Below are 24,607 nucleotides of genomic sequence, written 5' to 3'. Positions count from 1 at the left end.
TTGATTTATCGTACAATTTCATTGGACCTCTGTGAACTACTCATCAATTTTATTGGTCTATTGTTACGAGGCAAAATGTTTTTGGCGGCATGAAAAAAAACCATGCATTAGCCGCACCGGAGTAAAGGCCGCAGTGTTCAAAGCTGTTCAAAATGTGGGGAAAAAGTAGCGGCTTATAATCCGACATCTACGGTACCTAGCCACGATTACATTTGTAGGATCTCACTGTGCATAACTTGCTCATTACTTTTCCTACATTATAACAATGATTAAACTTATAAAGCCCTCCTTTGGTGTGATTTATATTTTACAATAACAGAGGTTGCGGCCATTCAGTACAATCCTACTAGTCCCAGTAAAGTGACCACACTTACCTCCCTGCAATTTTCTCTCACACAACCAACAATGTCTTTACCCACTACAGCTGCTAATTAACTTACCATCATCATATCTTTAGCATGTGTGAAGAAACCAGACTACCCCTGAGGAAACACACAGTTGCATGTGAGAATAGGCAAGTTCTACACAGACAACAGTCAAGATCAGGAACAGCACCTGCTAAAAGTGCTTGGGACATCCCAAGGTAAAGGAAGAAGTTAAATAAACTCATCTATCTTTCTTTCAGAATGTCAACCATATGCTTTGCCCAGTCTTGATCCAATACCCCAAACATAAGAATTTCAATGGATAGAGAGTGGAATCAAAATCATCTCTGCTTTGCTAGGTCTACAATGAGACACTTGCAGTTTTTACATTGTTACACATATGAAAGCTGTTCAAGACCACAACCACCAGGAAATCTCAATCCACAGCAACAACGTGGAGTTACAATTGAGCACTGGTCAAAATAGTTTCTGCCCTGATCAATGCAATGTAAAAAATGTTTTCGGTTTCAACACAGACTTCACTGAGACCAACAAAATCTTCTGTAGATACTCCACAAGCTGAGAACTTCTATTTTCCTCTGACGTCCTCTGATTCACCAACCTGCACCTTTTCCATTCCATTGCTAAACACCTAATTTTACATCCCGGGGCCCATTTTAAACTAATACTGTTAACAAACGTTCTTCCTTGAATACTGCCACCCACTCCCTTAAACATGCCATCATCTATCCAAAAAATGTTTGTCTTTGTGAACTACTGGTCCATTCCCAAACTGCCTTTCACATCTAAAATCCATGCACATCTTTCAGGTTTCCACCATTTCTACAGCAATGAAATGTCACGTGACAGGTTGCATGACTGTAGTAAAGTCACCTTCTTTATCCACCACCTTTAATGTGACAAATCAAACTGTCTTCTAAACCTTCATTGTCTAGTTTGGTGGGGTCATTTTCTCTTAGTTCCATTCTCATCAACCCAGCTGAATAACCCACAGTGACTTCTCTTCATGGTGTAGTGCTGTTAACTTTGGATTACCCCAATATCTTATCCTCTCAGCCTTTTCCTTATCTGTACACTGCCTCCTTGTCAAATTTTCTCAGGCTCAACATATACAGTGAAGCAACCAAGCTCCACCTCCTAATGTAAGAAATAGGAGCAAGAGTTCGCCTGCTCTACCATTCAACAAGATCATGTCTAATCTGCACATGGACTCAGCTAAACTTACCCACCTTTTCCTATAACATTAAAACCGATACAATGAAAAAAATCTAACTCCCATCTTAAATATGTTTAACAAGGTATCTTCTAATGCTCCCTTGAGCAGTTTCATTATTTTCTAAAGGTCCTAAATCTACTCCCCCAAATCTTGAGACTATGTCCCCTAGCTCTAGTCTCACCTACCAATGGAAACAACTTTTGTGGTTCCATTGTATTTATTCCTTTCATAATTTTACATTTCTATAAAACCCCCTCATTCTTCTGAATACTAGGGCACAACAGTAGTTCTCCAGGTGTGGCCTCAACAGTACTGTAAATAGTTTCAGCATAACCCCGATGCTCTTAAATTCAATCCTTCTATGAATGCCAATATTACACCTGCCTTCTTGATATTTGTTTCACCTGCAAACCAACATTTTGTGATTCATGCACCACACTCACAAGTCCCTCTGCATAACCAGATGCTTCAATCTTTCAGTTATATAATAATCTTTTCCTTCTAAAGTAGGTGGCCTCCCATTTACTAACATTGTATTCCATCTGCCAAAACCTTGCCTACTCACTTAAAACTATCTTTATCTCCCTGCAGGTGCTTTCCATCCTGTGCAAAATTTGCTTTTCCACTCAATTTAGTGCCATCAGCAAATTTAGAGATATTATACTTGCTCTTCTTCCAAATCCTTAAAGTATATTTAAGGATTTTCATTCACTGGAAAGCGGCCAGTGAGTGAGTGGGCCAGTGAAGGAGTGGAGATTTGAGGCTTTGACTCGAGAGATTCTGGCAGTTTTGGCAGTTGGACCGTGCAATCAAGTTAATCAAGATTTGAATAGCTCAGCAGAAAGCCGTTGATTAGACAATCAAGATTTGAATAGCTTAGACTCAGCAGAAAGCAACTGATTGGGAAATCGAGGTCAGGTGACCAAGCAGTTTGAAAAGCTCAAACAATAGAGGGATAGCTCAATCAGAGCAGCCAGTGAGTGAGCGGCCCAGTGAAGGAGTAGAGATTTGAGGCTTTGACGAGAAGAGGCAGAGGACAAGCTTGTTCCCAGTTAGCCTTTACAATGCCTCCTGAGACGGTGATGTGCCTCTCCTGTGAGATGTGGCAGTCTTGGGGGAACTCACCTCTCCCGCAGAGTCAATCTGCCAGAAGTGCATGCGGCTGGGTGATCTGGAAGACAGTGTGAGGAATCTGGAACAACAGCTGGATGACCTTCGACTCATAAGGGAAAATGAGGCAGTCATAGATGAGAGCTACAGGGAGGTAGTCACACCTAGGCTGCCGGAAGCAGGTCGTTGGGTAACAGTCATAGGGGGGAAAGTGAGGTGAGTAGACAGGTAGTGCAGAGCACCCCAGTAGCCATTGCCCTGAATAATAAGTTTACTGTCCTGGATGCTGTTGGTGAGGACAACCGACCAGGTGTGAGCCACGGTGGCAGGGCCTCTGGCACTGAGTCTGACCCTGTAGTGCAGAAGGATGGGACGGAGAAGAGGAGAGCTGTCGTCATTGAAGACTCTATAGTCAGGGGAGCAGACAGGAGATTTTGTGGACGTGAGAAGGACACCCACATGGTTTGTTGCCTCCCAGGTGCCAGGGTCCAGGATGTCTCTGACCGGGTGCATGACATACTGTTACGAGAAGGAAAGCAACCAGAAGTCGTGATACATGTTGGTACCAATGACATAGGCAGGAAGAGGGATGAGGTCCTGAAGTGTGAGTTTCAGGAACTAGGCAGAAGGCTGAAGAACAGGACCTCAAGGGTGGCGTTCTCAGGATTGCTGCCAGTGCTACGTGATAGTGATGGTGAGAATTGGAGGAGATGGCAGTTGAATGCGTGGCTGAGGAGGAGTTGGTGCAGAGGGCAGGGTTTTAGATTTTTGAATCATTGGGATCTCTTCTGGACCTGTACAGATTGAATGGGTTGCACCTGAACTCGAGGGGGAGCAATATCCTTGCAGGTAGGTTTGCTAGCATGGTTTGGGAGGGTTTAAAATAATTTGCAAGGGGGATGGGACCCAGAGCGATAGAGCAGTGAAAGAGGTCCATGGAGTAAAGCCAGATCTAACATATAGAGAGGCTTTGAGGAAAGAGAAGCAGAATAAAGGGTGTAAAGGTAGTAAGGTAGAAGGGCTAAAGTGCGTGTACTTCAATGCAAGAAGCATCAGGAACAAAGGTGATGAACTGAGAGCTTGGATACATACATGGAATTATGATGTAGTGGCCATTACGGAGACTTGGCTGGCACCAGGGCAGGAATGGATTCTCAATATTCCTGAATTTCAGTGCTTTGAAAGGGATAGAGAGGGGGGGAATAAAGAGAGGGGGGGAATAAAGGGAGGAGGGGGGGAATAAAGGGAGGAGGGGGTGGTATTACTGGTCAGGGATACTATTACAGCTATAGAAAGGGTGGGTAATGTAGCAGGATCCTCTTTTGAGTCAGTATGGGTGGAAGTCAGGATCAGGAAGGGAGCAGTTACTCTACTGGGGGTATTCTATAGGCCCCCTGGTAGCAGCAGAGATACCGAGGAGCAGATTGGGAGGCAGATTTTGGAAAGGTGCAAAAATAACACGGTTGTTATCATGGGTGACTTTAACTTCCCTAATATTGATTGGCACTTGATTAGTTCCAAGGGTTTAGATGGGGCAGAGTTTGTTAAGTGTGTCCAGGACAGATTCCTGTCACTGTATGTTAACAGGCCAACTAGGGGGAATGCCATACTAAATCTAGCATTAGGTAACAAACCGGGTCAAGTCACAGATCTGTCAGTGGGTGAGCATCTGGGGGACAGCGATCATCGCTCCCTGGCCTTTAGCATTATCATGGAAAAGGATAGAATCAGAGAGGACAGGAAAATTTTGAATTGGGGAAAGGCAAATTATGAGGCTATAAGGCTAGAACTTGTGGATGTGAATTGGGATGATGTTTTTGCAGGGAAATGTACTATGGACACGTGGTCGATATTTAAGGATCTCTTGCAGGATGTTAGGGATAAATTTGTCCCGGTGAGGAAGATAAAGAATGGTACAGTGAAGGAACCATGGATGACAAGTGAGGTGGAGAATCTAGTCAGGTGGAAGAAGGCAGCATACGTGAGGGTTAGGAAGCAAGGATCAGATGGGTCTATTGAGGAATATAGGGTAGCAAGAAAGGAACTTAAGAAGGAGCTGAGAAGGCCTTGGCGAGTGGGGTAAAGGAAAACCCCAAGGCATTCTTCAATTATGTGAAGAACAAAAGGATGACAGGAGTGAAGGTGGGACCGATTAGAGATAAAAGTGGGAAGATGTGCCTGGCGGCTGTGGAAGTCAGCAAGGTCCTCAATGAATACTTCTCTTCGGTATTCACCAATGAGAGGGAACTTGATGACGGTGAGGGACAATATGACTGAGGTTGATGTCCTGCAGCATGTTGATATTAAGGGAGAGGAGGTGTTGGAGTTGTTAAAATACATTAGGATGGATAAGTCCCCGGGGCCTGATGGAATATTCCCCAGGCTGCTTCATGAGGCGAGGGAAGAGTTTGCTGAGCCTCTGGCTAGGATCTTTATGTCCTCGTTGTCCACGGGAATGGTACTGGAGGATTGAAGGGAGGCGAATGTTGTCCCCTTGTTCAATAAAGGTAGTAGGGATAGTCCGGGTAATTATAAACCTGTGAGCCTTACGTCTGTGGTGGGAAAGCTGTTGGAACAGATTATTAGAGTAGGATCTATGGGCATTTAGCGAATCATGGTCTGATCAGGGACAGTCAGCATGGCTTTGTGAAGGGCAGATCGTGCCTAACAAGCCTGATAGAGTCCTTCGAGGAGGTGACGAGGCATATAGATGAGGGCAGTGTAGTGGATGTGATCTACATGGATTTTAGTAAGGCATTTGACAAGGTCCCACACGGTAGGCTTATTCAGAAAGTCAGAAGGCATGGGATCCAGGGAAGTTTGGCCAGGTGGATTCAGAATTGGCTTGCCTGCAGAAGGCAGAGGGTCGTGGTGGAGGGAGTACATTCAGATTGGAGGGTTGTGACTAGTGGTGTTCCACAAGGATCTGTTCTGGGACTTCTACTTTTTGTGATTTTTATTAACGAAGGGTGGGTTGGCAAGTTTGCAGATGACACAAAGGTTGGTGGTGCTGTAGATAGTGTAGAGGATTGCTGAAGATTGCAGAGAGACATTGATAGGATGCAGAAGTGGGCTGAGAAGTGGCAGATGTAGTTTAACCCAGAGAAGTGTGAGGTGGTACACTTTGGAAGGACAAACTCCAAGGCAGAGTACAAAGTAAATGGCAGGATACTTGGTAGTGTGGAGGAGCAAGAGAGATCTGGGGGTACGTGTCCACAGATCCCTGAAAGTTGCCTCACAGGTAGATAGGGTAGTTCAGATAGCTTTCATAAGTCGAGGGATAGAGTTTAAGAGAAGCGATGTGATGATGCGGCTCTATAAAACTCTGGTTAGGCCACACTTGGAGTACCATGTCCAGTTCTGGTCGCCTCATTACAGGAAGGATGTGGAAGCATTGGAAAGGGTACAGAGGAGATTTACCAGGATACTGCCTGGTTTAGAGAGTATGCATTATGATCAGAGATTAAGGGAGCTAGGGCTTTACTCTTTGGAGAGGATGAGAGGAGACATGATAGAGGTGTACAAGATATTAAGAGGAATAGATAGAGTGGACAGCCAGCGCCTCTTCCCCAGGGCACCACTGCTCAATACAAGAGGACATGGCTTTAAGGTAAGGGGAGGGAAGTTCAAGGGGGATATTAGAGGAAGGTTTTTCACTCAGAGAGTGGTTGGTGCGTGGAATGCACTGCCTGAGTCAGTGGTGGAGGCAGATACACTAGTGAAGTTTAAGAGACTACTAGACAGGTATATGGAGGAATTTAAGGTGGGGGGTTATATGTGAGGCTGGGTTTGAGGGTTGGCACAACATTGTGGGCTGAAGGGCCTATAATGTGCTGTACTATTCTATGTTCTATATTGTGAACAATCTCTGCAGCACCTCATTCACCAATGATTGACATCAATTTATACTGTCTGCCTTAACCAATTCTCTATCCATGCTGTTACATTACTCCCATCTCCATTCATACTTAAGCCTTAATGAATGTCTTCTTGAAATCAAGGTAGGCAACATCCAGTTATTGCCCTCTATCCATTACATTCAGTAACTTTATCAAACAGGACCTGTCCTTTCTGAATCCAGGCTGTGCTGCATTTTTTAATTAGTTATATCCTCTAAATCCTTTATGTTCAAATTTTTTTTTCATCAAAACTTCACAATTTTTGGTCTCCAAAAACAAAATATGTTTAAAAAAGTCACAAACATCACTCTTTAGCTACAGACTCCATCAGAAACTGAACCAATTTGTTCATAGTTGTCTTACTTGACTTGGAGATGAGCTTCCCATGCAAGAGGTAATGTGAGCAAGTAGTGAAATAATTTAAATGTACAATCCTGTCTTAAGTAAGTTCGGATATATTTTGGTATAGTTGTAGGGTAACGTAATTGGGAGAAATGTACGTAATTCACAATCACTGACATTGAGTTGGGGTTTCGCTTTCCGAGGCTGGTCTGACGTGCTGACATTGTTATGTAAAGATTTTTACCACGCTTTTGTGTTTAGGTTTTGGAGTTCAATAAGATCTGTTACAGGTTTCATTAAACAAAAAACTCCTCACTTTATTTTATTTGCAAAAACCTACATAGTTGCTGCTGTGGAACAATGATGCAAAAATTGTTAAGGCAAACGGACGTCACTTGGAGATTATTTCAAAGAGCAAACTGTGACAACCACTTTTTTAAGTATTATTTCCTTTTACTAGATAGAGATTACTTTATAAATTGTTATTAGTATTGTATTTGTACTACAGTAATTTGTTTTAGTCAAACAACATCTTCAATTCCTTCATTTTGTGTGCAATGTTGTATGACTTTGCCGATCATGGATTGTGATTGTTCTTGGTAAATTTTTCTACAGAAGTGGTTTACCATTGCCTTCTTGTGGGCAGAGTCTTTACAGGGTGGGTGATCCAGCCATTATCAATACTCTTCAGGGAGTGCCTGGTGTCAGTGGTCGCATAACCACGACTTATGATATGTACCAGCTGCTCATATGACCATCCACCAACTGCTCCCATGGCTTCACATGACCCTGATCAGTGTTACACCTCATCTCAGGACGACCTGCAGGCTAACAGAGGGAAAGAGCGTCTTACACTTCCACTTTACCACCCATTTAATTAAGTACTTTTGTTTTAAAGAAAATGAGAACTTACAGATAGCAAAAATAGCAAATCTTATGACTGCATGATCTCTGCTCCATCCTTCTTAGTAACAATGTACAAATTTACAATCTTTCCAGATGACTAAGTTCCCCCAATTTTGCCTCTTGCACATCTCTGAATTTAATCATTCCTCCTTGGCAATCATGCCATTAGCTACCTGGCCCCAAGTTCTCAAATCCCTTTCTACTTCATTTCCTTAAGATATTCTTAAAGTAGTAAAATTGCTCGTGGTTCAGCATCCAGCTTTGTTCAGTAACGCTTCTGTGAAAATCCTACTAATGTTTCATCAAGGTTAAGGAACAATTATTGTCATCACAGATGGAACAATTTGATTATACCAGATCAGCACAACATTGTGGGCCAAAGGGCCTGCATTGTGCTGTGATGTTCCATGTTCAAAAGGAGTAAAAAGTATCCAAATAAACTAGCAATCGAAACCATACAGAACAGCCCTTGTTTTTATAATGTATATATTGTTTCTTTATAGAAAAAACAAATTTCCTAGGTCTTCTAATACATCAGGAACAGCAATTTCCCAAATATAAGCTTCTCGATTGATGACTTAAATGCTGCAAAGTATTTTGCCTAGCTTAAAGTTGTGATTAAAAGGATAATGAGCAAACTTACCAGGAGAGTGAACAACAGGATAGATGATACATGAGAATGTATGTTCTCTCTATAAAGTTTTGCTTTCAAAAAACTCATTACAGGACTCAACAAACATGTACATCATATGTTTATGCAGCAGACAAAGAATCTTTCTGTGAACTGACAGATGTGATCTTGTGTAGTTTTACACCTTCACATTTTTTCAGGCTACAGCTGCCACCCACACTCCTGACATTCCCCATTCAATGGGCTGGAGGGTGGCTACAATATGAAACCACAAGAAGCTACATCCTGCAGGTGTGTCTCTCTATAAATATTTGCTTTGGAAACTCTATTAGCTCAGCTGCCGAGTATCTGGCCTGGCAATACATAAGAGTTGAATGGCCCCCCAGTTTAGTCACTGGTCTCTGCTACTGACAAAGAGCCAGAGGCAGGAGCCTCTGTTATGCAGGTCAAGATAGTGTCGAGCTGCAGTATCTGTCGATATCATGGCTCACTTACTTAGTATTTTTTTAAAAATTCATATGGATTGTTTGAGGGACACTGCAGGAGTTAGGGGTTGGGTTAGGGTTCAGGGACAGGAATGCGGGAGAAGGAAGAGTCAAGAGCAGGTACTGGTGTTGAGAGTCCATATCGAAGCACTCTGCTGTGAAAGGTTAGTAAACCCAAAGGTCATGTCAACAGGAGCTGAGCAGACCAGAGATCCACAGACTGGTGAGTGCTGAGTCAGAGGTTCGTAACAGCAAGAATCAGGGGAGCTGCTGATTCTGCCCTCCATTCCCGCCCCCCCCCCCCCCCCACACACACAACAGGGTTGGAGGTCTGTGTAAGTCTGGAGGTCAAGGCCCGAATGTCAAACCAGTGACTGGTGAACTGAGAAAGTCAAAGACCAAAGTCAGCAAGTCTGGAGGTAGAAGACAGTGGTCGTGTCTGCTAGTCCGCGCCACGAATTTGAGGTTGCTGGCCCAAATTCTGCAAGTTCGACAGTCTAGGGCTGAGGGCTGGAGGCAGCCTGTCCTGGAGTTGAAAGTTTGTCTGTGCGTGAGAAGGGGTGGTTAGGTGGAAGGGCGGGAAAGTGTTTTTGCTGTTGTTGGCTGTTTGTATTGTTCTGCCGAACATGTGGACCTTGAGGGAAGTTTGTGTAGAGATAGCAGGAGCTCTGACGGAGATCTTTCAGATGTCATTAGAAACGGGGATTGTGCCGGAGGATTGGCGTATTGCTCATGTGGTTCCATTGTTTAAAAAGGGTTCTAGAAGTAAGCCTGGCAATTATAGACCTGTCAGTTTGACATCAGTGGTGGGTAAATTAATGGAAAGTATTCTTAGAGATAGTATTTATAATTATCTGGATAGACAGGATCTGATTAGGAGTAACCAGCATGGATTTGTGCGTGGAAGGTCATGTTTGACAAACCTTATTGAATTTTTTGAAGTAGTTACGAGGAATGTTGACGAGGGTAAGGCAGTGGATGTAGTCTATATGGACTTCAGCAAGGCCTTTGACAAAGTTCCACATGGAAGGTTAGTTAAGAAGGTTCAGTCGTTAGGTATTAATGCTGGAGTAATAAAATGGATTCAACAGTGGCTAGATGGGAGATGCCAGAGAGTAGTGGTGGATAATTGTTTATCGGGATGGAGGCCGGTGACTAGCGGGGTGCCTCAGGGATCTGTTTTGGGCCCAATGTTGTTTGTAATATACATAAATGATCTGGATGATGGGGTGGTAAATTGGATTAGTAAGTATGCTGATGATACTAAGGTAGGAGGTGTTGTGGATAATGAGGTGGGTTTTCAAAGCTTGCAGGGAGATTTATGCCGGTTAGAAGAATGGGCTGAACGTTGGCAGATGGAGTTTAATGCTGAGAAGTGTGAGGTTCTACATTTTGGCAGGAATAATCCAAATAGAACATACAGGGTAAATGGTAGGGCATTGAGGAATGCAGTGGAACAGAGAGATCTAGGAATAACAGTGCATAGTTCCCTGAAGGTGGAGTCTCATGTAGATAGGGTGGTGAAGAAGGCTTTTGGAACGCTGGCCTTTATAAATCAGAGCATTGAGTACAGAAGTTGGGATGTAATATTAAAATTGTACAAGGCATTGGTAAGGCCAAATTTGGAATATTGTGTACAGTTCTGGTCACCGAATTATAGGAAAGATATCAATAAATTAGAGAGAGTGCAGAGACGATTTACTAGGATGTTACCTGGGTTTCAGCACTTAAGTTACAGAGAAAGGTTGAACAAGTTAGGTCTCTATTCATTGGAGCGTAGAAGGTTGAGGGGGGATTTGATCGAGGTATTTAAAATGTTGAGAGGGATAGATAGAGTTGACGTGAATAGGCTGTTTCCATTGAGAGTAGGGGAGATTCAAACGAGAGGACATGATTTGAGAGTTAGGGGGCAAAAGTTTAAGGGAAACACGAGGAGGTATTTCTTTACTCAGAGAGTGATAGCTGTGTGGAATGAGCTTCCTGTAGAAGTAGTAGAGGCCAGTTCAGTTGTGTCATTTAAGGTAAAATTGGATAGGTATATGGACAGGAAAGGAGTGGAGGGTTATGGGCTGAGTGCGGGTAGGTGGGACTAGGTGAGATTAAGAGTTCGGCACGGACTAGGAGGGCCGGAATGGCCTGTTTCCGTGCTGTGATTGTTATATGGTTATATTATATATGTGGGCATGCAAAACTTGCAGGCTACCCCCAAGGACATACTGAGTTGGCTGTTACACAAAATGACATGTTTCAAAGTAGTACATGTGATAAATAAATCTGAATCTGTTGATCACAATAAGCATGCATCGTAGTATGTAACCATTTAACCATTTAACAATTACAGCACGGAAACAGGCCATCTCGGCCCTTCTAGTCCAGGGTTAAGGTGCTGGGGAGTAGGTACAGAGGAGATGTCAGGGGTAAGTTTTTTACTCAGAGAGTGGTGAGTGTGTGGATTGGGTTGCTGGCAACAGTGGTGGAGGTGAATATGATAGTCTTTTAAGAGGCTTTCAGATAGGTACATGGAGCTTAGCTAGTGGGGATGTCAGCAGAGTAGCAATGGTGTATGTTTCTTTGAAAATTGAAGGTGCAGAACATGTGTTTTCTAAAAATGAAGAAATACTCAAATGGTAAAATAGTACAATTGTGGCTGACAAAGAAAGTCAAAAATATTGTAAAGCAAGCAAAAAGGGCATACAACAAAGCAAAAATTAGTGGGAAGATAGAGGATTGGGTAGTTTCTAAAAGCCTACCGAGAGCAACTAAAAAAAATCGTTAGAAGGGAAAAGATGAAATATGAAAGCAAGCTAGCAAACAATATCAAGGTGGATAGTAAGTTTTGTCAAGTATGTTAAAAATAAAAAGAGAAGTGAGAATGGATATAGGACCGCTAGAAATGAAGCAGGAGAAATAATAACAGGAGACAAGGAGATGGCTGATGAACTAAATGACTATTTTGCATCAGTCTTCACTATGGAAGACACTAGCCTGATGTTGTAGTGTGTGAAGGGAGATAAGTGGGTGCAGTTACTGTCACAAGAGAGAAGGTACTCAAAAAGCTGAAAGACCTAAAGGTACATAAGTCACCCGGACCAGATGAACTGCATCCTAGGACTCTGAAAGAGGTAGCGTTAGAGATTGTGGTGGCATTAGAAATGATCTTTCAAAAACCATTGGACATCGGCATGGTGACAGAGGACTGGAAAATTACAAATGTTACTCCACTCTTTAAGAGGAAGGCAGCAGAAAGGAAATTATAGACCAGTTAGCCTGACGTCTGTGGTTGAGAAGATATTAGAGTCAATTGTTAAGGATGAGGTGATGGAGTACTTGGTGAAGCAGGACAAGATAGGACAAAGTCGTCATGGTCTCCTTCAGGGAAAATCCTGTCTGATGAACCTTCTGGAATTCTTTGAGGACATTACAAGCAGGATAGATAAAGGGGATGTAGTGGATGTTGTATATTTGGACTTTCAGAAGGCCTTTGACAAGGTGCCACACATGAGGCTGCTTACCAAATTAAAAGCTCATGGTATTACAGGAAAGTTACTAACATGGTTAGAGCATTGGCTGATTGGTAGGAGGCAGTGAGTGGGAATAAAAGGATCCTTTGCTGTTTGGCTGACAGTGACTAGTGACGTTCGCAGGGATCGCTGCTGGGACCACTTCTTTTATGTCGTATATAAATGATTTAGATGATGGAATAGATGGCTTTGTTGCCAAGTTTGCAGATGATACAACTATTGGTGGTGGGGGGCAGGTAGTGTTGAGGAAACAGGTGTGATGCAGAAGGACTTATACAGATTAGGGGAATGGGCAAGAAAGTGGCAAATGAAATACAATGTTCGAAAGTGCATGGTCATGCACTTTGGTAGTAGAAATAAATGGGCAGACTATTTTCTAAAAGGGGAGAAAACCCAAAAATCTGAGATGCAGAGGGACTTAGGAGTCCTTGTGCAGAACACAATGAAAGTTAACTTGCAGGTTGAGTTGGTGGTGAGGAAGGCAAATGCCATGTTAGCAGTCTTTTCAAGAGGTCTAGAATACAAGAGCAAGGCTATGATGCTGAGGCGTTATAAGGCACTGGTATGGCCTCACCTTGAGTATTGTGTACAGTTTTGGGCCCCTCATCTTAGAAAAGATGTGTTGGCATTGGAGAGGATCCAGAGGAAATTCACATGGATGATTCCAGGAATGAAAAGGTTATCATACAAGAAATGTTTGATGGCTTTGGATCTGTGCTTGCTTGAATTAGAAATAGAAATAGAATAGTACAGCACATTACAGGCCCTTGGGCCCACAATGTTGTGCCGACCCTCAAACCCTGCCTCCCATATAACCCCCCACCTGAAATTCCTCCATATACCTGTCTAGTAGTTTCTTAAATTTCACTAGTGTATCTGCCTCCACCACTGACTCAGGCAGTGCATTCCATGCACCAACCACTCTGAGTGAAAAACCTTCCTCTAATATCGCCCTTGAACTTCCCTCCCCTTAACTTAAATCCATGTCCTCTTGTACTGAGCAGTGGTGCCCTGGAGAAGAGGTGCTGGCTGTCCACTCTGTCTATTCCTCTTAATATCTTGTACACCTCTATCATGTCTCCTCTCATCCTCCTTCTCTCCAAAGAGTAAAGCCCTAGCTCCCTTAATCTCTGATCATAATCCATACTCTCTAAACCAGGCAGCATCCTGGTAAATCTCCTCTGTACCCTTTCCAGTGCTTCCACATCCTTCCTGTAGTGAGGCGACCAGAACTGGTCACAGTACTCCAAGTGTGACCTAACTAGAGTTTTATAGAGCTGCATCATTACATCACATCTCTTAAACTCTATCACTCAACTTATGAAAGCTAACACCCCATAAGCTTTCTTAACTACCCTCTCTACCTGTGAGGCAACTTTCAGGGATCTGTGGACACGTACCCCCAGATCTCACTGCTCCTCCACACTACCAAGTATCCTGCCATTTACTTTGTACTCTACCTTGGAGTTTGTCCTTCCAAAGTGTACCACCTCACACTTCTCCGGGTTGAACTCCATCTGCCACTTCTCAGCCCACTTTTTCATCCTATCAATGTCTCTCTGCAATCTTCGACAATCCTCTACACTATCTACACCACCACCAACCTTTGTGTCATCTGCAAACTTGCCAACCCACCCTTCTACCCCCACATCCAGGTTGTTAATAAAAATCACAAAAAGTAGAGGTCCCAGAACAGATCCTTGTGGGACACCACTAGTCACAACCCTCCAATCTGAATGTACTCCCTCCACCACGAATTCAGAAGGATGAGGGGGAATCTCAATGAAACCTTTTGAATGTTGAAAGGCCTAGACAGAGTAGAGGTGGAAAGGATCTTTCCCACGGTTGGAGAGTCTAAGACAAGAGGGCACAGCTTCAGGATAGAGGGGCCCCTTTTCGAAACAGAGATACAGAGAAATTTCTTTAGCCAAAGGGTGGTGAATCTGTGGAATTTGTTGCCACATACAGCTGTGGTGGCCAGGTTGTTGAGCGTATTTAAGGCAGAGATTGATAGGTTCTTGATTGGACATGGCATGATAGGTTACAGGGAGAAGGCCAGGAACTGGGGTTAAGGAGGAGAAAAAAAGGATCAGCCATGATTGAATTGTGGAGCAGAGTCGATGGAACAGATGGCCTAATTATGCTCCTATGTCTTATGGTATAATATGTCCTGGAGTGGCCGTGTCAGAGTCCAGATCACAATCCAATTGAGAATTTGTGGCTGGACTTGAAAAGGGCAATCTAACAAAGCTTGAGCAGTTTTGTAAAAAAGAAAAGGGAAAAAATTGCAGTATCCAGATGTGCAAAGCTGATAGCGACCTATCCACACAGACTCAATGCAGTAATTGCTGCCAAAAGTGCATCTACTAAATACTGATGGGGGGTGGGGGGGGGGGGAAAGGTGGGTGAATAATAATGCAGTCAATTATTTTGTGTTAAATAATTGTTATAAATTTAGATCAATTTGTAGAAATTTGTTTTCACTTTGACATGAGTCTTTTCTGTTGATCAGTATCAAAAAAGCCAAATTAAATCCACTGAAATTTAATGTTGTAAAACAATAAAACATGATAACTTCCAAGGAGGGTGAGTACTTTTTATAGACACTATAATACAGTGGCATGCAAAAGTTTGGGCACCCCTGGTCAAAATTTCTGTTACTGTGAATAGTTAAATGAGTAGAAGATGAACTGATCTCCAAAAGTCATAAGATTAAAGATGAAACATTCTTTTCAACATTTTAAGCAAGATTAGTGTATTATTTTTGTTTTGTACAATTTTAGAGTGAAAAAAAAGGAAAGGAGCACATGCAAAAGTTTAGGCACCCCAAGAGATTTGAGCTCTCAGATAACTTTTACCAAGGTCTCAGACCTTAATTAGCTTGTTAGGGATATGGCTTGTTCACAGTCATGATTAGGAAAGGCCAGGTGATGCAAATTTCAAAGCTTTATAAATACCCTGACTCCTCAATCCTTGTCCCAACAATCAGCAGCCATGGGCTCCGTGCTTCGTACCACTCTGAAAATTAAAATAAATGATGCCCACAAAACAGGGGAAGGCTATAAAAAGACAGCAAAGTGTTTTCAGATAGCTGTTTACTCAGTTCATAATGTAATTAAGAAATGGCAGTTAACAGAAATGGTAGAGGTTAAGCTGAGGTCTGGAAGACCAAGAAGACTTTCGGAGAGAACTGCTCATAGGATTGCTAGAAAGGCAAATCAAAACCCCCGTTTGAATGCAAAAGACCTTCAGAAAGATTTAGCAGACTCTGGAGTGGTGGTGCACTGTTCTATTGCGCAGCGACACCTGCACAAATATGACCTTCATGGAAGAGTCATCAGAAGAAAACCTTTCCTGCGTCCTCACCACAAAATTCAGAGTCAGAAATTTGCAAAGGAACATCTAAACAAGCCTGATGCATTTTGGAAACAAGTCCTGTGGACTGATGAAGTTAAAATAGAACTTTTTGACCGCAATGAGCAAAGGTATGTTTGGAGAAAAAAGGGTGCAGAATTTCATGAAAAGAACGCCCTCCAACTTGTTGAGCATGGGGGTGGATCGATCATGCTTTGAGCTTGCGTTGCAGCCAGTGGCACGAGGAACATTTCACTGGTAGAGGGAAGAATGAATTCAATTAAATACCAGTAAATTCTGGAAGCAAACATCACACCCTCTGTAAAAAAGCTGAAGATGAAAAGAGGATGGCTTCTATAACCTGATAATGATCCTAAACATGCCTCAAAATACACAACGGACTACCTCAGGAGGCGTAAGCTGAAGGTTTTGCCATGGCCCTCACAGTCGCGTGATGTAAACATCATTGAAAATCTGCGAATAGACCTCAAAAGAGCAGTGCATGCAAGACGGCCCAAGAATCTCACAGAACTAGAAGCCTTTCGCAAGGAAGAATGGACGAAAATCCCCAAAACAACTGTTGAAAGACTCTTAGCTGGCTACAGAATGCGTTTACAAGCTGTGATACTTGCCAAATGGGTTGTTACTAAGTACTGACCATGCTGGGTGCCCAAACTTTTGCTTCGGGCCATTTCCTTTTTTGTTATTTTGAAACTGTAAAAGATGGAAATAAAAAAAGTAATCTGCTTAAAATATTAAAGAAATGTGTCGTCTTTAACTTTATGCCTTTTGGAAATCAGGTCATCTTTTACTCGCTTAGCTATTCACAGTAACAGAAATTTTGACCATGGGTGCCCAAACTTTTGCATGCCACTGTAACACACGAACAATTGTTGGGAAATGGGTAGATAATAAGAAACGGTGAAGAGAAAGGAAGGTACTCTAATTTGTACATAGTGCCAAAAAAACTGCCCTAGACATCGCTGTTGGATCCTCAATTATACACTGTCTTAATAATTTATTTCACTGGAGAAACAAGAGCTCATGAGAATAATACACGAGTATAAAAGAGTGGCTAAAACACACATATACACAAAAATACAGGGAGCAGGAATATACAGATTTGTTTTACTAGTGAGGTGTCATGAGGATCAGAACAACCAGTCCCAGAAACAGCAACTATTAAAAACTTATGTAAAATGTAAATAGAATAAAGGTGTAACATATGCATGGTCATTGATAAAATAAAGCTGGGTTGCAGAGAACATCACCAGCATATGTCATGCAATTTCTTGTTATGTGGCAGCAGTACATTGTTCATGAGTTCCATGTCCACTCAGAAATCTGACAGCAGTGGGGAAGAAGCTATTCCTGAATCACTGTGTGTGCGCCTTCTGGCACCTGTTCCTTTTCCCTGACGGTAGCAATGATAAGACGGCATGTCAAATCAAGTCACTTTTTATTGTCATTTCGACTGTACAATGTCCTGTGTATGTTACTCAAAATGGTTTTTTTTTGGTTTGTTAAGAGTAGGAATGCTTCTTTGTCTGATAAGTGTTTCTCTTGCAGTTGCTTTGCTTTATACTTGCTGATATGGTAATTGTATTCAGTTGTTAACCAATGGGGAATGTTATTTTGTCTTGTGAGGCTGGGCACGTGGGGAAGGGGTTTTCGCGGGCTTTTGGTGGGGAGTCGGGAGGAAGACGCCGAGGAAGGTGGACGTGCGCTGCACTGCTCGGAAGACCACCGGGGGGTCCTAGGTGCGAAGACGTGGAGGTCGGAGGCAAGCGACGAGGGGTCGAATGGTTCGATGGTTGAGCTCCAACGATGTGCACTAAACTGACTGAACTTTGATAAGTTGGCGCCTTTTGTTTTTTTCCTTGCATATATACTGTATTGCCTAATACTCTTTTAATTTTAGTAAACTCTTTAAAGTGTATTTCATAACGGTATTTGTTGTGGGTTTGGTACTGTGGGCGGGCGCGAGGCATAAACTCAATTCTCATAGCACCTGCGTGTACGGGAGGCAGGGTTAGTGTGTGGCTGGATCTCCTTTTCCCCTAGACATATACCAGCCTGTTGGGTAAGTGTTACACGACCATAACTGTTGATACAGTACATAGTAAAAATGAGACAGTTTTCAGGACCATGGTGTTACATGACACAGTAAAAAAACTAGACTGAACTATGTTAAAAAAAAACAACACAGAAAGAAAAACTACACTAGACTACAGACCTACCCAGGACGGCATAAAGTGCACAAAACAGTGCAGGCATTACAATAAATAATGAACAAGACAATAGTACAGCAAGGTGTCAGTCCAGGCTCTCGGTATTGAGCAGTCTGATAGCTTTGGTCCTTTTCCCAGACGGCAGGAGGGAGAAGAGCTTGTATGAGGGGTGTGTGGGGTCCTTCATAATGATGTTTGCTTTGCGGATGCAGCGTGTAGTGTAAATGTCCCTGATGGTGGGAAGAGAGACCCCGATGACCTTCTCAGCTGACCTCACTATCCGCTGCAGGGTCTTGCGATCCGAGATGGTGCAATTTCCGAACCAGGCAGTGATGCAGCTGCTCAGGATGCTCTCAATACAACCCCTGTAGAATGTGATAAGCAAACACGAGGAAATCTGCAGATGCTGAAAATTCAAACAACAACACACACAAAATACTGGTGGAACACAGCAGGCCAGGCAGCATCTATAAGGAGAAGCACTGTCGACGTTTTGGGCCAAGACCCTTCGTCAGGACTAACCGAAAGGAAGGGATACAGAGCTGGAGAAGGGAAAGGATCATGGGATGGGAGGCCTCAGAAGAAAGAAAGGGGAGGGGGAGAAGCACCAGAGGGAGATGGAGAACAGGCAAACAACTAAATATGTCAGGGATGGGGTAAGAAGGGGAGGAGAGGCATTAACAGAAGTTAGAGAAGTCAATGTTCATGCCATCAGGTTGGAGGCTACCCAGCCGATATATAAGGTGTTGTTCCTCCAACCTGAGTTTGGATTCATTTTGACAATAGAGGAGGCCATGGATAGACATATCAGAATGGGAATGGGACGTGGAATTAAAATGTGTGGCCACTGGGAGATCCTGCTTTCCCTGGCGGACAGAGCGTAGGTGTTCAGCAAAATGGTCTCCCAGTCTGCGTCGGGTCTCACCAATATATAAAAGGCCACACCAGGAGCACCGGACGCAGTATACCACACCAGCCGACTCACAGGTGAAGTGTCGCCTCACCTGGAAGGACCGTCTGGGGCCCTGAATGGTGGTGAGGGAGGAAGTGTAAGGGCAGGTGTAGCACTTGTTCCATTTACAAGGATAAGTGCCAGGAGGGAGATCGGTGGGAAGGGATGGGGGGGACGAGTGGACAAGGGAGTCGCGTAGGGAGCGATCCCTGCGAAAAGCAGAGGGTGGGGGGAGGGAAAAATGTGTTTGGTAGTGGGATCCTGTTGGAGGTGGCGGAAGTTATGGAGAATGATATGTTGGACCTGGAGGCTGGTGGGGTGGTAGGTAAGGACAAGGGGAACCCTATCCCAAATGGGGTGGTGGGTGGATGGGGTGAGGGCAGATGTGCGGGAAATGGGAGAGATGTGTTTGAGAGCAGAGTTGATGGTGGAAGAAGAGAAGCCCCTTTGTTTAAAAAAGGAACACATCTCCTTCGTCCTGGAATGAAAAGCCTCATCCTGAGAGCAGATGTGGCGGAGACGGAGGAATTGTGAGAAGGGGATAGCCTTTTTGCAAGAGACAGGGTGGGAAGAGGAATAGTCCAGGTAGCTGTGAGAGTCTGTAGGCTTATGGTAGATATCAGTAGATAGGCCGTCTCCAGAGATGGAGACAGAAAGATCAAGAAAGGAGAGGGAGGTGTCGGAAATGGACCAGGTAAATTTGAGGGCAGGGTGAAAGTTGGAGGCAAAGTTAATGAAGTCAACGAGCTCAGCATGCGTGCAAGAGGCAGCGCCAATGCAGTCGTCGATGTAGCGAAGGAAAAGAGGGGGATGGATACCGGTATAGCCTTGGAATATGGACTGTTCCACAAGGCCAACAAAAAGGCAGGCATAACTGGGACCCATACGGGTGCCCATGGCTACACCCTTGGTTTGGAGGAAGTGGAAGGAGCCAATGGAGAAATTATTGAGAGTAATAACTAATTCCGCTAGACGGAGGAGAGTGGTGTTGGTTAGGTCTGGAATCCAAAAAAACCCGAAGAGCTTCGAGACCATCTCGGTGGGGGATGGAGGTATATAGTGACTGGACGTCCATGGTGAAAATATGACAGTGGGGGACAGGGAACTTAAAATCATTGAAAAAATTCAAAGCATGAGAAGTGTCACGAACATAGGTGGGAAGAGATTGAACAAGGGGGGATAAGACAGATAAGAATGTAATGAGGATGGGGGGGTGGGAGATGGACTTTCCTCAGCCTTCGCAGAAAGTAGAGACGCTGCTGGGCTTTCTTTGCTATGGAGATGGTGTTGAGGGACCAGGTGAGATTCTCCGCCAGGTGAACACCAAGAAATTTGGTGCTCTTAACGATCTCTACCGAGGAGCCGTCAATGTTCAGCAAGGAATGGTTGCTCCGTGCCGTCCTGAAGTCAACAACCATCTCTTTTGTTTTGTTCACATTAAGAGACAGGTTGTTGGCTCTACACCAGTCCGTTAGCCGCTGCACCTCCTCTCTGTAAGCTGACTCGTCGTTCTTGCTGATGAGACCCACCACGGTCGTGTCATCGCCGAACTTGATGATATGGTTCGAGCTGTGTGTTGCAGTGCAGTCGTAGGTCAGCAGAGTGAACAGCAGTGGACTGAGCACACAGCCCTGGGGGGCCCCCATGCTCAGTGTGATGGTGTTGAAGATGCTGCTCCCGATCCGGACTGACTGAGGTCTCCCAGTCAGGAAGTTTAGGATCCAGTTGCAGAGGGAGGTGTTCAGGCCCAGTAGGCTCAGCTTTCCAGTCAGTTTCTGAGGGATGATTGTGTTGAATGCTGAACTGAAGTCTATGAACAACATGTCTTGGGTGATGGGGGCCCTTAATAATGGATGCTGTCTTTGTGAGGAATCGATCCTTCAGGATGTCCTGGATGCTGAGGTTGGTGCCCATGATGGAGCTGAGCTGACTCTCCACAGCTTACTTTGATCCATCCCCAACCACTCCACACCAGACAGTGATGCAGCTAGTTAGAATGCTTCTCATTGTGCATCTGTAGACAATTGCGAGTGTCTTTGGTGACATACCAAATCTCCTCAAACTCCTAATAAAATATAGCCGCTGTTGTGCCTTCTGTGTAACTGCATCGATATACTGGGCCCAGGATAGATCCTCAGATGTTGACTCCAAGAAACTTGAAACTTCTCACTCTTTCCATTAACGATCAATCAATGAGGACAGATGTGTCTGCCCTCATCTTAAACTTTCTGAAGTGCACAATCAATTCTTTGGTCTTACCGATGCCAATCAACCATCTAATCTATCTCACTCCTGTACACCTTCTCACCACCATCTGAAATTCTGTCAACAATAGTTGAATCATCAGCAAATTTATAGATGGTGTCTGAGCTGTGCCAACCACACAGTCATGGATGCAGACAGAGAAGTGCAGTGGGCTAAGCACACATCCTTGAGGTGTGCCAGTGTTAAATATCAGTGAAGTGGGGATGATATTTCCAATCCACATAGACTGTGGTCTTCCAGCAAGGAAGTCGAGGTTCCATAAGATCCACTTGCAGAGAGGTACAGAGGACCAGGTTTTAGAGCTTTTGATCAGAACCACAGGAATGATTTTGTTAAATGCTGAGCTGTAGTCAATGAACAGCAGTGTGATGTAAATATTAATATAGTCCAGGACCGTGTGAAGAACCAATGAGATCATATCCATTGTAGACTTACAGAGATGATAGGAAAACTGCAGTAGGTCCAGGTCCTTCCTTAGGCAGGATCTGATCCTAGCCATAACCAACCTCTCAAACTCTTGAGTACTACTGGAAAGATAAATGAATAGCTTAAGCCTGTGAGCAAGGAGTGCATTAAGGGAAATGAGAGGTTCTATCAATACTAAAACTATGAGAAACGAATATATTTTGCTGTTGAGAGCTTCTCATAAGATGTAGAAAGTAAATATGCAGGTACAACAAAGTATCCAATCATGCAATTGGGATCAGAATGCAGAAATATATAAATCTTGCTGAGTGCCGAGTGTTTGTGACACAACTGAAGTAATTTGTGCTGTTTCAGTTTCCATACCCAAGGGAAGATAAAGTTTCCCAATGCAGCACAGATTGATATCAAGACAAGAAGGGATTGAAAGCTAGGAATGATTAGGGGAGAATGGCCAAAATGCAGGTTTTAGAAGATTGAAAAGTGTCTTATTATTGCTGTGAGGCTACAAAATGAGCTCAGTTCAGATTCAGTTTATTGTCATTTAGAAACCACAAATGCAATGCAGTTAAAAAATGAGACAACGTTCTCCAGAATGATACCACAAAAGCTCACAACAAAACAGACTACACCAGAAAATCCACGTATCATTTGGTAATCCCCAAATCCAGAGTCCGAAGAGGCTGCTGCGTATTATTATTGCGCTACCGTCTTAGCGCGTTCCCTGGAAAGGAGCTCCAAACCCACCAGACAAAACAAGACTACCCAGACACACCAAGTCAAGAGACCAACTCTACCACCCAACAAACCAAAAACTAAAGCTACAAGACCTACATAAAACCACATAGTTACATATGGTTATAGTTAACATATAGTTACAACAGTGCAGACAATACCATAATTGATAAAAAAAAAAGAGCATGGGCACAGTAAAAATAGTCCAAAGATGTTATAAGACTATAAGTTTGAAAGAAACCACCACACAGTTTCCACAAGTCCTCAGGGTCCCGATAGACTCGTCATCCCACGCAGGCGGCAGAAGGGAATACCCCCGCTATAGACTTCCACGGCACCAGACTCAGCCTCGCAGACATACCACACAATGAAAGCTCCGTCAGACCCAGTCTCGCAGACACAGCATACAGTGAAAGCGCTGAATCAGGGATGGCAGTGTCTCAGAAAAAGGAGTCAGTAGGGCTTTGATTAGGAATTTCTTTACTTGAATGGTTGTAAACCTTTGTAATTATTTACCTCCAATCCCTGCCATTGAGTGTTCTCAAGGCTATGCCTGATTTTGGTCACACAGATAATTGTAAGATAATGAGAATTGGGTGGGAAAGTGGACAAGTATCAAAAACATAGAAACACAGAAAACCTACAGCACAATACAGGCCCTTATCAGGTTCATAAACACAATAGATTCTGCAGATGCTGAAAACCTTGAGGGACTCAACAAGTCAGGCAGCATCTGTGGAGGATAATAAACTTAGCCAAAGACAGTGGAGGACATGGCCGGGTAATGGCCGAAGCCAAGGTTAAGATTAGCTATACCCTCCTTCAGGCAACACAGAAATCTGCAACTCATTAGAAGCCCTTTGGCCCACAATGCTGTGCCAAACTTGTAATCTACTCTAGAAGCTATCCCTACCGCATAGCCCTCCATTTTTCTAAGCTCCACGTATCTAAGAGTCTCTTAAAAGACCCTATTGTATGAACCTCTACCACCCTCGCTGGCAGTGTATTCCATGCACCAACACCCTCTGTGCTGAAAAACTTACCTCTAACATCCCCCTTGAACCTACTTCCAAGCACCTTAAAACTATGCTCCCTCATGTTAGCTATTTCAGCTCTGGGAAAAAGCCTCGGGTTATCCACACAATCAATGCCTCTCATCATTTTATACACCTCTTTCAAGTCACTTCTCACCCTCTGTCGCCCCAAGGAGTAAAGGCTAAGTTCACTCAACCTATTCTCATAAGGCACGCTCAAATTTGACCAACCAAAATGAACTACTTTACACTTATCTGGGGTAATCTCCTTCTGCCACTTCCCAGCCCAGTTCTGTGTCCTACTGATGGCATGCTATAACCTCTGACAACCCTCCAGACTATCCACAACACACCCAACTTTTGTGTCATTAGCAAACTTACTACTTCCTCTTACTACTTACTACACCCTTCTACTTCCTTATCCAGGTCATTTATAAAAATCACAGAGGACGGGTCGCAGAACAGCTCCCTGCGGAATACCACTGGTCACTGTGTTCCATACAGAATTTGCAACCCTCCAATCCTCTGGTACTTCTCCCGTCCCTATTGATGATGCAAAGATCATCGCCAGAGGCTCAGCAATCTCCTCCCTTGCTTCCCACAGTAGCCTGGGGCATACTTCAGGCAACATCTAACTTAATGCCCTTCAAAAGCTCCAGCACATCTTAATGTCTATACACTCAGGCATTTCAGTCCACTGTAAGTCATCTCCACAATTGCCAAGGTCCTTTTCACTGGTGAAAGCAGTATTCATTAAATACCTCTGCTGCCTCCTCCAGCTCCATGCACATGTTTCCACTCTCACTCCTGATTGGTTCTATTTTCACACGGATCATCCTCTTGTTCTTCACATCCTTGTAGAATGCCTTGGGGTTTTCCTTAATCCTGCTCGCCAAGGCCTTCTCATGGCCCTTTCTAGCTCTACTAATTTCATTCTTAAACTCCTTCCCAGCAACCTTGTAATTTTCTAGAGCTCTAACAATACCCAGTTTCTTGAACCTTTTGTAAGCTTTTCTTTTCTTCTTAACTAAATTTTCTACATCCGTTGTACACCATGGTTCTTTTACCCTACCATCCCTTCCCTGCCTCAATGAAACATACCTGTGCAGAACTCCAT

At 43.7% G+C, this 24,607-nt stretch overlaps 1 protein-coding gene across 4 annotated transcripts in view; it reads right to left on the bottom strand.

The window, feature by feature from the left end:
- The window catches only part of LOC140739528 (F-box/WD repeat-containing protein 11), a 291,401-nt gene that overhangs the window by 21,494 nt on the left and 245,300 nt on the right, over positions 1–24,607 (bottom strand). The window contains exon 14 of one of the 4 annotated variants that reach the window (XM_073067920.1): positions 7,386–7,781. The exons of the other annotated variants lie outside the window; for them this stretch is intronic. The gene's annotated coding sequence lies outside the window, so the exon portion shown is untranslated. Of the gene's footprint in view, positions 1–7,385; positions 7,782–24,607 lie in introns of those variants that run through there. 4 annotated transcript variants of the gene reach the window in all.

The sequence above is a fragment of the Hemitrygon akajei genome, chromosome 15 (genome assembly GCF_048418815.1).
Source record: "Hemitrygon akajei chromosome 15, sHemAka1.3, whole genome shotgun sequence".
NCBI lineage: Eukaryota > Metazoa > Chordata > Chondrichthyes > Myliobatiformes > Dasyatidae > Hemitrygon > Hemitrygon akajei.
Note: the sequence above shows the minus strand (reverse complement) of the source record. Positions and strands in the feature narration are given on the sequence as shown.